Here is a 15,322-nt window from a genome sequence, read left to right as displayed (position 1 = left end):
AAGTTTTCAATCGAAGGTTATCAAGTTTAAAATTTCCAGCTCTAGATATGATGTCGGATTTAAATTGAATATTGAGTCCTGTAGAGGACAGAAGTTGGAAACTATATTTTTCTTATTACAAATTTAGTTTCAAAGGCTTTCAGGAGAATTATGTTTTCCGAACACGTAAATTTAGAATTGACAAATCAAAAACAAACATGAAATTAGTATTTGATGAAGTAATTTTGATGTTAAAATGGTTGGTTTCAAACTCTGATATTTTTTTTTAAATTAGTTTAAATTCGTGAACCGCATATATGTTATTTCGTAAAATGAAATGTATCAAGTCTAGGATGAGTTAAGATAAATTTCCGCTGACTTTCTTGTTAACACTTATGTAACACCTTTTAAGAACAAGTTATTTCCCTTTACTACGTTGAAAATTTAACTAATAAAAAAATCTCTATGAGGGGGGTTAAACTAGGGTTGCTATCCGTCCCGCAATGGCATTTATTGAATGTCCCACTGACCCGCTTTTTCCTCAAAATTTCCCACTTTTTTTCTTGGAGAAGTTTTACAAAGTTCTCTAACTTAAACCCAGAAAATCAAACTTTAGTCTCAATTTGAATTAATAATTCAACACAGAAAAGCTTTCAAAAACTTTTTTTTTTCCAAATGAATAGCATTTTCCATATTTCACACAAGACAATACTGAATAACTCTAATGTTCTTAGCATTACAGAAAGATTCTTATTCAGGTAACCATTCTTGGAGCACGTTCAACCAATGCATTGTAAATAACTTTCGTATGAAGAAAATACTGTTTAAGTTGCTTCCAAATGATTATAGATCTTAATTTTTCGCCAGAACCTTAATTAAACAGCCTTATATTTAACATAACCTTTTATGACTAAATAGTCCAAAGTATACAATGATAGAAGTTTTCGAATTTTTAAAACAAATTTGAAATAAATTGTTAATTACACAATGGTTTTATACTCGTTATCAAATCCGCTATTTACAAAAAATATTGGACTTGACTTAAAATATTTTATCTAATTCGTTAGATCCGTGGAAATTAAACATGTTTATGGCAAAAACCAGGGATAATAGAAGTCATGTGAGAGGAAACTACAGAAAATCAATCCGCGTAAAAAAACTCAGTTAACTTTCTAAGAACATCGTTAGATGATGATATATAATTGAGCTGTGAAATGTCCCGCTTTTTTCTGAAAGTATCTGGCAAGCCTAGGTTAAACGTCATAAACTCCCTCCCCTCCCCCGTTCGCACGGCTTTGTTTTTAAATCAATTCATTGATAAATACAGTATGTGAAACACGATCAAAGGCTTTTGCAAAATCTATCATCAAAAGTATAGTAATTCCTTTTTTGTCTAAGCTATACGCCATATCGTTGTGCTCTTTCATGAGTGAAGTTTCTGTGCTGTGAGATGAGCGAAAACCAGATTGAAATTCATATTTATTTATTTCGGCAGCAGAGAAGTTCGGCACAGGCAAATTTCCTGCATATTTTTTTCAATCCATACTTCTTCTAGTTATTCTGAAAAAACCTGGCAGGTGAATTGAGATTAAGGCGAATTTTACATACGTAGTTTTTGCTTTAGTAATCGTCATGTTCACTTTATTTCGTAGAGTTTTGTACTTATTGTTAAGGTGGGCCCATAACCTATTGGATTTTCAGAAATATTGTATTGGCAACGCGATTCAAACACTTGTTTAAGGTAACTTTATTTGATATATAATCGTCTAGTTACATTAGTGATGTTTAAGTTTATTTTATGCACTTTATTCCACATGCTTATTTCCTATTTGAAAAACCATGAACATTTAATCCAGTAGTTCACTAGATTCCGTCCAATATTCCATCGAACATTGTATCCAATCTCGTGCAATCTTCTATGCAAGTTGTCCGTTTGACAGATGAAGTCTCCACATGCGGCACCCGGTTATCAGCGATTTCCCAGCTTGTCTAGCGAACATTTCTCGTTGTTTACGTTAAACTCCTCTTTAAATAAATATAGGGGAAAGGTTTCCTAAATGGGCCTATCGGGTTAAATGACCCTACGGCCGTTTGACGAAATGGCTGACAAGACAACATATCTAATCAATGCATTTTGAGGGTGATACGCTTTGAACATAAGGCCAGGAAGAATTTTATGAATAAACCAACTCAAAAAAATTTAAAAATTCATACAAGGTTTTGATACCTTTCGATGTAATATTTTGACTTTTGAAAATTATACGTAAAGAAGCTCAAAACAAAAAATTGGGTGGTTTTTGTTTCTTATTCAAATGAACCTTATAAGTAAAACAAATTTAAGCTTTTTTTATGGTTTCATAATGGTGGGAAAGTGGAATAGGAGAGTGTTTTTGTATGCCCCCATCATGTTTGTAAAATGCCGCTACCCTAAAATAACAGGTTAAATAGAATAAATATATGATTTCTATCATTAAAACTTCAAATCTAAGCTCTAATTAAGATCCTAAGAGCAAATCGAAGATCTCAAAACAGATTTGATAAAATTTATCTTAGGAATGAAATTCCTCCATATGATGGCAACCCTAAATTTAGTTTATTCCATAAAGTTATAAAAGACATAGATTTTTATAAAACTTCAGCTTTGTCGTGTGGAAGTTATCAGTTTCTAGCATTTCCAATAAAATTATACGGAAGTTTTGCCAAAAAACAAAAATTTTACCTAAAACAAAAATAGGCGCGTTTAGCCCGCACTGTTTGAGGTTCGGCAATTTTGACAACAGTTTTAATAAAATCAATTTCTCAGAAACGGAAGCAGATTTCAACAAAAAAAAATTACTCCAATGTATAGAAAACAGATGTCTACTCATGTGTATATAGTTTTTGTAAACATATTCGATGTAATATTTGATTAAATCAGTATTCCGCTTAATAGGCGCATATAGCCCGCTCCTCCCCTACATTTCATTTCATTTCACTGTCTATAAGTTTTTTGGCATCCTCTGGTCCGCTGAATAACAACAACATTAAGCATGTTCGGTGATTCTAAATGTGTTTCACGCAATAATCAAATGCAAGTTAAACGATATGTGCCATAATAACGTTTTTTCAGGTGGTTATGAGCCTCTATAGATTCATCGCATTTCAAACTGTAAAAAAATGTGATATTTCAACTGAAAACGAACATTTTATTTTAACAAAAAAAAAAAGATATCTATTTCGAAAAATCATTGAACGAATCTAATCTTCACAGTTCAAAATAAAAATCAACTGTGATGTTAAGATTTTTCAAAACAAAAAACATCTGTTGAGCGGACCAACGACCGTCTCAGGAAAAACCTGTTTTCTTGTAGAAATTCAAATTGATATTGTGTGCAATTCACTCGACTTGGATCTAACCGATAGTTCCCGAGTGAAATGATTTCTCAACACTTATTTATATCTTCTTCAGATTTGGAATTCTTAAAAGAAATAAAGGTCAAAATTATGTTTATGATAGCATGATTTATTCCATGGTCAAACCATTCTAACTTATGATTAATACGATATTTGAGTGAAAAAAGACTTGTGAATTTCTAGCTAATAATTATTGAAAATATCAACTAGCGTACCAGAATCATCAATGCTATGCGAACGGGTCCTATCCAATTCTTCGAGAAAAGCATCAACATTTTTGTGATCAATAAATCAAAAACAAATTTGTGGAATATTTTTTGGGGAATCAAGCGACGCAAAAATTAAGTCATAGTTCGAGATTCCTGGCAAAGAAATTTTAATAAACCGTTGTATAACAACAGGAGAATCGGTTGAAAGTAAATCAAGTAAAAACCACCGGTATTTTGGAAAAACGTGGGTTTCCATTAGACAGTGAAAATTTGAGCCACTCATGAAATCCTTAAACTTTTAGCTTCGTCCAGATTGTTTTGAAATATCAGCATTAAAATCACCGTTGAAAAAAGTACTGTTACAATTCAGAGCAAAGTGTTGAACATGAGTTTGATGTAATTCAGAGCAATCTTTTATCAGGAGGGTTATTCTAAAGGCTGAAAAATAGTTTATTTTCATTCATAAGTAATTAAGTGTACCTCGTTATTGTCGGATTTGATGAGAATTCTACATTCTAGATTATTTCTGGAGTAAATGCAAACACCGCCTCCATGCCTGTTGCAATCATTCCTAATAAATTGAAACCATCAAATGAAAGAATAAAATTACGCACAGTTTCAAAACGCCACGTTTCAGTAATTAAAAAAATATCTATTTTATTTTTCGTAAATAGATGCTTGAGTTCAATGAATTTTGGTAAATAACGAGCGCAGAGGCTTTAAACATTGATGTGGCAAATATTGAGCATATCTTCACACAGAACACTGTTAATCAAAGCATTAGGAATAGTGTGATTCATAGAGGCATTCTCATTAGAATAATGGACCATTTGGAAGCAGAAAAATTAAAAATCGAAATCTTAAACAACAGTTTGTAAGTGTCAGACAAAGAGAATTCTGAAAGTTTGTGTTATATCCTGAAGTCGTTGCATAGTTATAGGCGAAATTTTCTAGTTTTAAGATAAACAAAGTATTTTGAGTCCAATTACTAGATGACCATTAGTTATACAACAAATTTTAGTTATTTTTTGATAACCAATTATCACAATCCATGCAGAAGAAAAATAGAAAAAACATCGGCTCAGGAAGCAACTTGACTTGCCAATTGAGCTATCTTAAAAGCCCACCGACTTTTTCCATAATACTGTTGAAATAGAAGAACTTCTTTTCAAACTAAGTTTTTTGGCGCCAAATAGACGAAACCGTTGTATACTTGATTTAAATCATCATCGCACAAAAAACCCAAAACTGGGTCAATCAACAATATGGTGAACAGTTATAAGAACACTGTGAAGCCATTGTTTTCACAACATCTCGGCATACACTCGAAGAGTATTTCAAGTCATTGAACTCCCCAACCTTATTATTATTATCTTTGTATAGTTTCAAGTAAAACTAACAATGTATGTGTCTAGTCTACTAAAGATTGATGAAATTAAATAAATAAATAATCAAATGTAACTTTTTGTTGACGGTCGCCGTTGAAAGAAAATCTTTAAGTAAAGATATTGACAGTGCTTTTGTAAAATGGATCAATTGCAAAAAATTATAAAACGAATTCGCATTCCAACAAATATACACTTTCAAAATCTATTTAAAATTATAGAGCCGTTAAAAACATTTGATTCAAGTTTCTTTAAACTCATACATTTCAATGATTGCCAAAAGAAGGAAAAATTCCCTTTACGCGCTGGGCCGCTTGATAATATAATTTATCTTCATTAAAGAGACGCTCGTGACAACGTCTCGTCTTGTAGAGGCCAGGGAAAAATATAGAAGAGACCCTGTGATAAGTCTATTCCTTCTTCCATTTCGCGGCCCGGGATGATGTTTTCTTCTATTTCGGGTGTACACACAAAAGCACCCACAACCCAAGTCCCACCAGGATATTGCTCCAAAACGGGGAAGCCACCTTGAGAGCATTCGTTTTCGTTATGTCTGTTTTGCCTCGCCGTGGAGGCGAGGAGTTGTCTTTTCCTGCCGAATCATGTGCCATTTTTGTTTTCAAAATACGAAAGTAAAAAAAAAATAGGAAAAACTTTTCCTTTCATTTGACGTCTTGTCGCGTAATGTGTGTTATTTGAACACCCACTCGGCACACACAAAAAAAAACAGTCGGAACAAAAAACTGTAGGAAGAAATGGAACGTTTGCTTTTTTTCTTTCTGTTTTCTCGTTTTGCCGAGCGTCAATCACAAGATTTCCCGCTGGGCGAATCTTCTCCAAATACAGGTACAGGGGAGGGGGACGCAAGTAAAATCTGCAAAATTTTTACTGGAAAGGCCCTGCTGGAAAAACATGCGGCAAACAAAAGAAAACGCACACCAACTTTTGGCCGCGTGTGTGAGTTTGCTGGTGAATGTTTGCCAAATACTCTCGGGAATTGTCTACAATCAGAGAATGTTAAATGAGCGTGTGTACACGAATTTAGGGTTGTTTAATTCCGGTGCGATTATTATTACATGCGGAAAATTAAGCACGTTTTTTTCGGGACCGTCTGTCGGCGTCTCTGGAGGGAAGAATTGGTTGAAGAAAATGTGAAAAATGTGTTTAAAAGTCTTGTGATTTTTATTTGTAGGAAATGGTGAAGAAATCTCAGTAATAAGTTAAATCTAAGTGAAAAACATTTTGTCTACTAAAATCAACGAAGCTTAAATGAGAAATCATAGGCCATTTGCAAACCAAAGTCATAAATACATTAGCCACAAACGTTTGCGTTTTCCCGGAACATTTGAAATCTGCACCCTCTCGTTCAGTTCGGTATTCAAAATTGCAAATACGACAGGTACCATCCGGAAGTTCCAACTGTTGCTGGTCCAATAATTTCTCCCAACCTCCACCAAAAGGAAGGGTTGATTTCACAAAATGCAGTCCCACCCTGCCTGATTCGCAAATCAATTGAAGCCCAACTTGGAGGTCGGTTCCCCTGTCATTGAATCGAGGTTTTTTTCCATTCATTCTACCAACAAACTGCTCAATTCTGCCTTCTAGTTGTTGTTGATGCCAGTTCGGCCGTTTCACAAAAACGTGCCATTCGACAGGTTTGCGTCGTCGTCGTCGCTCGTCTGCAAATGACTGACAATCTCATAAAATATTCAAAAGTGTAAGCTGCCTATCGCAGCTGTGAGTACTGGGAACTTCCAGCCGATTGCAACGCGACGCAACAACTGGCTGGACGAACAAACATCCGGCTTGCAATGCAGTCCTACCAGATGGATGAAGTTCCGGCGGAAGTGATGCCAGCTGGGTTAATTTTTTCTAAAATAATTTGCTCTGAATATCTTTTTACACAAATTAATTACAAATAATTTAGATCAGCATATATTTTCAATAACTTTTATATGAAAATATTAAAAAAAATTGTCACCTGTTCAAGGTTTAAGATGGAAATGGCATCACTTTTCCCGGATCCCGGAGTCGATCCAGAAGCACGAGCCCAAACCGCCCTCGCCTAATGGCTGCAATCAGCCGAGTAATGTGTTGAAATTTTACTGCTCATTTTTGCTATGGTTTCACCTTTCTGCTGCCGATGATCCTTGCCGATGATGGGTGCTACCTTGCCGTGTTCAAACATACAACATATGACGTTCCGATTGCGTGGGTGGAGATGGCTCATTTTATGAGTGTGTTGTTGGGCAGCCATCGCAACACCAAGCAAGGAAGGTAGTCAGACATAAACATCAAAGCCGAATCGATCGAGTTTGCTGGTCAGCTGCTGATGTGTGAGGTTTTTTCTCCATTCTACAAGCTGCCATTATTCGACTTAACCGTTTTGATTGGAAGCAATTATTTATAATGAGAAATTGCGATGGTGTTACCTGAGAGCTTAGATCAAAAGGAATGATTGATTTTTGTAAGAGTACCTACCTACAGGGGATTCTTGAAGAGTGTTTTTATTCGAATCAATATAAACGGAGCGGAGTTCTTGAATTCTTCAATGGTTGCATAAACGCAGGCGTTATACAAGTAGCGCCTGTGTTTATGCAACATAGGAACTCAATACGAGTAGAGTTTGGCTGCATTGCTAGTTAGGTTGATTAAAAAACATCACTGTGGAGTCCCGGTTCTGAACACTATTCAGGTTCAAATCCAGACTGCCACACAACTGACCTGATGGCTACCTAGATACAATAGAGGTCAGTTGTGCTAGCGATTGCTCACCATCGCTCACATATTTCTTGGCTCTCAGATACTCTCTTTTAGCGTGAGACCAGAGGCATATTCTTGGATGCCACATTCTCCCCTTTTTTAATAATTGAAACCCATTTGGGCGGTCAAATACCGCCCTAATGGGCGATCAAATACATCTTATGCCCTGACAGGCGATCGGATCCCTCGTTACCTAACGCTTTTATATGACCATAGCTGAATTTCCCTCAAGCACTGGCCCATTCCTCCTTCCTTCATGAGGGGAAATGCCAGAAACGCTGGCATGGATCGCTAATATGGAGTCCCGGTTCCGAAGACTATTCCGGGCCAAGTCCAGACAACTGCCGCACAACTGACCTGATGACTAGGTAGATACAATAGAGGTCAGTTATGCTAGCGATTGCTCAACATCACTTACATACTTCTTCGCTCTCAGATACTCTTTTTTAGCGTGAGAGCAGATGCATATTCAAGGATGCTACATTCACTGTATCGAAGCTAATTATGAATTGAGAGAGTCGTTTCACAAAAGGACAATCATCGAAAAAACGTTCATAATATTCCTTAAATACCTGTATAAAGATGACATGAAGAATGTTAAGAAATAAAATAAAAGTTAAAAAATTCAATAATAATTAAAAAAAAAACTATTTGAAAAAAAAACATAACAAATATGTGGCAACACTGAAATAGAAGCTAAAAAATGAAAACAAAAGCACATTGGAGTTATTGGTCAATCTTGTGAGAGACGGACGTGTTAAAGCGAGATTCTAAATTATGATTCAGATTATCCGTCTGCTCACGACTTCCTGTATAAGGTATAACTCAAGAAGGTTTCAACTCAAAGAAAACCTAAATTAAGTTGAATTTTAATAACTTTTTAATGTTGTTCCAGGACGACATAAACGCTCTCAAAAGTTTCGTCAAAAAATTCTAATCAAATAATGAATCAAGAAATCACGAATTTCACGACTTAGATATAGCATTCGAGTTATGTTCTTTCAATCGAAAAATAAAAACTCATTACAAATTACTTTTCTTCACCAGCTTTCTTGTCTGCAATGGAAATTCATTAATACCTACTTTTCGAAGAAAAAAAAAGAAATCGTTAGATTTTACACCATCACCACACCAATAACAATAATAATAATCGTCCAGATATCTCATTTGGCGATCAACCTCATTTGAATCCAATGCCCATTGGAAACAATGTTTTTCCGTCCATTTGTTTGATCGCTTGATGGACATTTTTCTGCCCTTTTAGTCCACCATTTGGGTCAGAAATGGAGCTTCGAGATATCAAACTCCAGCTTCGGTCGTTTTCCACCGATTTTCCCGCTTGCGCGTGCCTTCCATCTAAGCGTTCTCATTAGGGGAGGCAAGAAATGAGAAAAAAAAAGCTTCACGCTCCATAAAGAATCCACACAGCCAGAGGCAAGATAAAAGAACAGAGGAAAAAACAAGCAGCTGGACCAAGCAAAGAAGCGTATCAACTACCAGAAGCATTAACAAGCTCGAAGAGTGGACCATTCACCTTCTTCTTGCTTCCAACCACCGTCGAAAGCAACCAAAAAAATCCTCCTCTTCTCCAAAGACCTGAGAACATTCATAAGCGAAACGTTTCCGAACACGCCATTCTGGATATGAGAGAACACGGTAATTTGCATAAAACCGGATGGGGTTTTTGGTCTGTTTTTCTCCGGAGCTGCCTCCGAGTTAGACTCCGGTGTTTGTGTGTATTTTTAGTGGAACTGCAACTGCTGTGAAATCTATGGAGAACGACCGACCGACCGACTCACAACTGTGGAAAACCTAGAGACCAGGCAACGAAAAAAAAAACAAGTGGAAAAATTAGTGATATAACCGAGTTTCCGTTGTAAATGAGATAATTTGAATTAATGGCGTCGAGGCTCACGCTTTCCGACTTATCAGTGTGACCTCCCTGCTCGGTGACCGGAGAAAAGGAAAGGCAAACCACAACAGGAACAAAACATCACAGGACGATTGGAAACAAACACGGCAATGTTGAAGTGGTGCCAGATTGCGAACAAGGCTGGTCGGGTAAAATTTCTAAATGTTTCAAATTATAGAAATTCGAACTAAAAATCTGTCACATCGTAAGCCTAACCCTTATCTTTAGCCTTAACCTTAACTTTAGTTTTAGCCTTAGCATTAAACTACTTGAGCATATGCTTTAGTCTAAGCTATAGCTTTAGCTTCAGCCTTAGCTTTAGCCTTGGCTCTAGCCTTGGCTCTAGCCTTGGCTCTAGCCTTGGCTCTAGCCTTGGCTCTAGTCTTGGCTCTAGCCTTGGCTCTAGCCTTGGCTCTAGCCTTGGCTCTAGCCTTGGCTCTAGCCTTGGCTCTAGCCTTGGCTCTAGCCTTGGCTCTAGCCTTGGCTCTAGCCTTGGCTCTAGCCTTGGCTCTAGCCTTGGCTCTAGCCTTGGCTCTAGCCTTGGCTCTAGCCTTGGCTCTAGCCTTGGCTCTAGCCTTGGCTCTAGCCTTGGCTCTAGCCTTGGCTCTAGCCTTGGCTCTAGCCTTGGCTCTAGCCTTGGCTCTAGCCTTGGCTCTAGCCTTGGCTCTAGCCTTGGCTCTAGCCTTGGCTCTAGCCTTGGCTCTAGCCTTGGCTCTAGCCTTGGCTCTAGCCTTGGCTCTAGCCTTGGCTCTAGCCTTGGCTCTAGCCTTGGCTCTAGCCTTGGCTCTAGCCTTGGCTCTAGCCTTGGCTCTAGCCTTGGCTCTAGCCTTGGCTCTAGCCTTGGCTCTAGCCTTGGCTCTAGCCTTGGCTCTAGCCTTGGCTCTAGCCTTGGCTCTAGCCTTGGCTCTAGCCTTGGCTCTAGCCTTGGCTCTAGCCTTGGCTCTAGCCTTGGCTCTAGCCTTGGCTCTAGCCTTGGCTCTAGCCTTGGCTCTAGCCTTGGCTCTAGCCTTGGCTCTAGCCTTGGCTCTAGCCTTGGCTCTAGCCTTGGCTCTAGCCTTGGCTCTAGCCTTGGCTCTAGCCTTGGCTCTAGCCTTGGCTCTAGCCTTGGCTCTAGCCTTGGCTCTAGCCTTGGCTCTAGCCTTGGCTCTAGCCTTGGCTCTAGCCTTGGCTCTAGCCTTGGCTCTAGCCTTGGCTCTAGCCTTGGCTCTAGCCTTGGCTCTAGCCTTGGCTCTAGCCTTGGCTCTAGCCTTGGCTCTAGCCTTGGCTCTAGCCTTGGCTCTAGCCTTGGCTCTAGCCTTGGCTCTAGCCTTGGCTCTAGCCTTGGCTCTAGCCTTGGCTCTAGCCTTGGCTCTAGCCTTGGCTCTAGCCTTGGCTCTAGCCTTGGCTCTAGCCTTGGCTCTAGCCTTGGCTCTAGCCTTGGCTCTAGCCTTGGCTCTAGCCTTGGCTCTAGCCTTGGCTCTAGCCTTGGCTCTAGCCTTGGCTCTAGCCTTGGCTCTAGCCTTGGCTCTAGCCTTGGCTCTAGCCTTGGCTCTAGCCTTGGCTCTAGCCTTGGCTCTAGCCTTGGCTCTAGCCTTGGCTCTAGCCTTGGCTCTAGCCTTGGCTCTAGCCTTGGCTCTAGCCTTGGCTCTAGCCTTGGCTCTAGCCTTGGCTCTAGCCTTGGCTCTAGCCTTGGCTCTAGCCTTGGCTCTAGCCTTGGCTCTAGCCTTGGCTCTAGCCTTGGCTCTAGCCTTGGCTCTAGCCTTGGCTCTAGCCTTGGCTCTAGCCTTGGCTCTAGCCTTGGCTCTAGCCTTGGCTCTAGCCTTGGCTCTAGCCTTGGCTCTAGCCTTGGCTCTAGCCTTGGCTCTAGCCTTGGCTCTAGCCTTGGCTCTAGCCTTGGCTCTAGCCTTGGCTCTAGCCTTGGCTCTAGCCTTGGCTCTAGCCTTGGCTCTAGCCTTGGCTCTAGCCTTGGCTCTAGCCTTGGCTCTAGCCTTGGCTCTAGCCTTGGCTCTAGCCTTGGCTCTAGCCTTGGCTCTAGCCTTGGCTCTAGCCTTGGCTCTAGCCTTGGCTCTAGCCTTGACTCTAGCCTTGGCTCTAGCCTTGGCTCTAGCCTTGGCTCTAGCCTTGGCTCTAGCCTTGGCTCTAGCCTTGGCTCTAGCCTTGGCTCTAGCCTTGGCTCTAGCCTTGGCTCTAGCCTTAGCTTTAGCCTTAGCTTGCGCTTTTGCTTTTGCTCTAGCTTTAGCTTAAGCTTAAGCTTTAACTTTGGCTTTAGCTTTAGCTTCAGCTTAAGCATTAGTTTTTGGCTTGAGCCATCGCTCAGAATAATCTAAAGTTAAAATCTAAGTTCACATCTTGGCTTTAGCCTTAGCTTTAGCCAAAGCTTTAGCCTAAGCTTAAGCCTTAGCTTTAGCCTTAGCTTTGGCCTTAGCTTTAGCCTTAGCTTTAGCCTTAGCTTTAGCCTTAGCTTTAGCCTTAGCTTTAGCCTTAGCTTTTGCCTTAGATTTTGCCTTAGCTTTTGTCTTAGCTTTAGCCTTAGCTTTAGCCTTAGCTTTAGCCTTAGCTTTAGCCTTAGCTTTAGCCTTAGCTTTAGCCTTAGCTTTAGCCTTAGCTTTAGCCTTAGCTTTAGCCTTAGCTTTAGCCTTAGCTTTAGCCTTAGCTTTAGCCTTAGCTTTAGCCTTAGCTTTAGCCTTAGCTTTAGCCTTAGCTTTAGCCTTAGCTTTAGCCTTAGCTTTAGCCTTAGCTTTAGCCTTAGCTTTAGCCTTAGCTTTAGCCTTAGCTTTAGCCTTAGCTTTAGCCTTAGCTTTAGCCTTAGCTTTAGCCTTAGCTTTAGCCTTAGCTTTAGCCTTAGCTTTAGCCTTAGCTTTAGCCTTAGCTTTAGCCTTAGCTTTAGCCTTAGCTTTAGCCTTAGCTTTAGCCTTAGCTTTAGCCTTAGCTTTAGCCTTAGCTTTAGCCTTAGCTTTAGCCTTAGCTTTAGCCTTAGCTTTGGCCTTAGCTTTAGCCTTAGCTTTAGCCTTAGCTTAAGCCTTTACTCTAGCCTTAACTTTATCCTTAGCTTTATTTTAGTCTTACCTTTAGCTTAAGCCTTCGCTCAGAATAAGTCTACTTAAGCATCAGCTATAGCCTTCGATTAGCTTTAGCCTTCGATCATTAGCCTTAGCTTTAGCCTTAGCTTAAGCATTAGTTTTAGCCTTAAATGTAGACATAGATTTAGCCTTAGCTTAAATCTTAGGCTTAGCTTTTGTCTAAGCCTTAGCAGTGGCTGCAGCTCTAGGTTAAGCTTTAGGTTTAGTTTTAGCCTTAGCAGAAGCTTTTGTATAAGCTTTAGCTTGAGCCTTCGCTTTTGCAATAGAATAAGCTTAAACTCAAGTCTTGGCTTGAGTCTAAGCTATCCTAATCTTAGCCTTCCTAACCATCAGCTTTTGCCTTCGAAGAGCTTTAGTTTTCGACGAGTTTTCGCCTTCGATCAGCTAAACTGTACGCACAAAATCAAGTATCGACGAAGAAGTAAAGTTGAAAAATATTAAAAACATTTGATTCTCTATGGCATCTTTGCCGCAGAAATAAGAAAAAAATAATCGAAACCAGCACAGCCTTCAACCAAATTTGAGTCACATCGTCGTCGACCATTCTGAGCAGATTTAAATTATAGGGTTGAATAGCGAGCCAACAATTTGTAAACTTTTTCCTTCCATTCCAAGCATAGCCCTAGAAGTGACCGATCTCGAATTAGATACTCCCCTAATTTGCAACACCAGATTCTTCGTTTTTTTTTTCTCTCGGAGCTCTCTTCCTCACCCCTAAAAATTTCGCTGAGTTTGGTTTCCGGTTTGTCCGAGTTTCCCCAAAAAAGGCCCGAGTTTCGGAATAAGAACAATAGATTTCTTCGAATCGCTGCCGATTTTCCCCTCAGCTCCCAGAATGGCTAATTTCGTGTCTATTTTATTGGTCAATTTCGTCTTTGTTGTTTTTCGTCCTGACCATCGCTGAACGTTTTTCTTTCTTTTTTTTTCTCCATTGTAAACTCCGGTTGGCGTTTCTATTTTTATGACACTGCGCCTAGAACACAATGGCACATTGTCTTGGTTTTGTTTCCGCTGAGCATTTTCGGCAAAGAAACGGACACGCCACGGAAAAAAAAGGTGCGACGTTTTGATTTTTATGACCCAAGTTGTTAAAATTTGTATACTGATCTATCCGGACGAGGACCTGCTGTTGCTTTTAGGCAGATTAATGTTGCCAAACCGAGGGTAATTGGAGCCGTTGTTTTTCTCCCTCCTGCTTTCGGAATTCTTTTGGAAAACCGAGACACCTTTGCTGACACACAACAAAAAAACCCTCACATCCCTCCCCTTTCCGGGGCTGGTCCGCGTAGATTGAGTGGAGTTTTGTTCACGCAAAATTTATGGACGCTCGGATGGTTTTATGATAATGTTGTTCCGAAAAAGTTAGGATGGGACCGCCCGGTTCAACAGCCTCTAATGCGAATTTGAAGGTGCACGCGAGGCTTTTAACCGGTGAAATACGACCCGGAATGGCAAGTCTATCATGTTACTGAAGTTAAATATTTGAAGAGCATTTTTAACGTTATGAAACAGTCTACTCAAACTTGGAAAATTGTTAAAATCAAAGCCAAAAAAAGAGGTCAGAATAAACTTAATTCTAAAATCCGCCATCTTTCGTGTGATTGCAATCTATTATATCATCAATTATTCAATTCAATTTTTCCATCAAAAGGTTACCAATCAACAAATTAGTCTTCCGTTTAATTTATCCCATTTCGTATGGAAATATATGTATAGAAAGAATAGGGAAAAATGGACGGACATCCTTCATTGATGTAGGTACCTTCTCGATTCCGCTTTTCGATTGGATCTTTCATGCCCCACAAAAATCCGACGTTAATCAAATCAAAATTAAGCTTCCTTTTCCCGTATTTGCGAATGTCGAATGTAGGTACGTCCGTCCAGTTGGTTCTGCAGGAGAGAAAACTCTCGGATATATTAGATAAAATACTTGTTGTATGTGTGTGTAAGAGAGATTGGTTCTTTGGTGACTTTTCTTTGCAAGTGGCAAATCAATGGAAGCTGTCCCGGTTCAGCAATCGGAATGGGGGGATGATTCATTGATGTCACCTAATAAAGCATATTCATCGAAACGGTTTTTTTTCCCGGCGATCTATTTTTGTTGTGAGAATCTCGCTGCTTCCATTCATCAATGCTAAGCCGCCCTCTTTTCAATGCTTGTGCCTTCTTTTCGGTAACGTTTTATCATCCATCGGTAGAATACAGAATTTTCATCAAAAGAAACCCAACGAACAGCTCAAAGCTTGGAGCCGGAGATGAATCTACTCGTGTCAAAAAAAGTCTGATCAGTAGTCGGTTTCGTGCTTATATTTGATTTCGTCGGATTAAATTCTATCCCCAATGCCCCTGATTATCTATCTGGTGCCGGTCCAGATATTTTCGCTTACCTAAATACCCATTTCACCTCTCCTGAATTTATTTTCGGAAACCGTTTCGTTGTTTGTCCGTCCCTGGCCGAGTTTCATGAATAACCGAAACTTTCTCTTTCGAAAACTGTGTTCGAAAAAGGGTGATTCTGTGTCATCCGCCAGGTATCCTCGGCCCCATCATACGCATGATACGCCAAACTGAACTCTATTTATAACGGGAACCAGGGACGAGAAAATCCTGCGATGACATAAG

The 15,322-nt window shown here is 39.7% G+C and overlaps 1 protein-coding gene across 11 annotated transcripts in view; it reads left to right on the top strand.

The window, feature by feature from the left end:
* The window catches only part of LOC129755262 (CUGBP Elav-like family member 4), a 568,631-nt gene that overhangs the window by 124,730 nt on the left and 428,579 nt on the right, over window positions 1–15,322 (top strand). The window lies entirely within an intron of this gene.

Source organism: Uranotaenia lowii, chromosome 3 (assembly GCF_029784155.1).
Source record: "Uranotaenia lowii strain MFRU-FL chromosome 3, ASM2978415v1, whole genome shotgun sequence".
Lineage (NCBI taxonomy): Eukaryota > Metazoa > Arthropoda > Insecta > Diptera > Culicidae > Uranotaenia > Uranotaenia lowii.
This window is presented reverse-complemented; position numbering and strand designations above follow the sequence as displayed.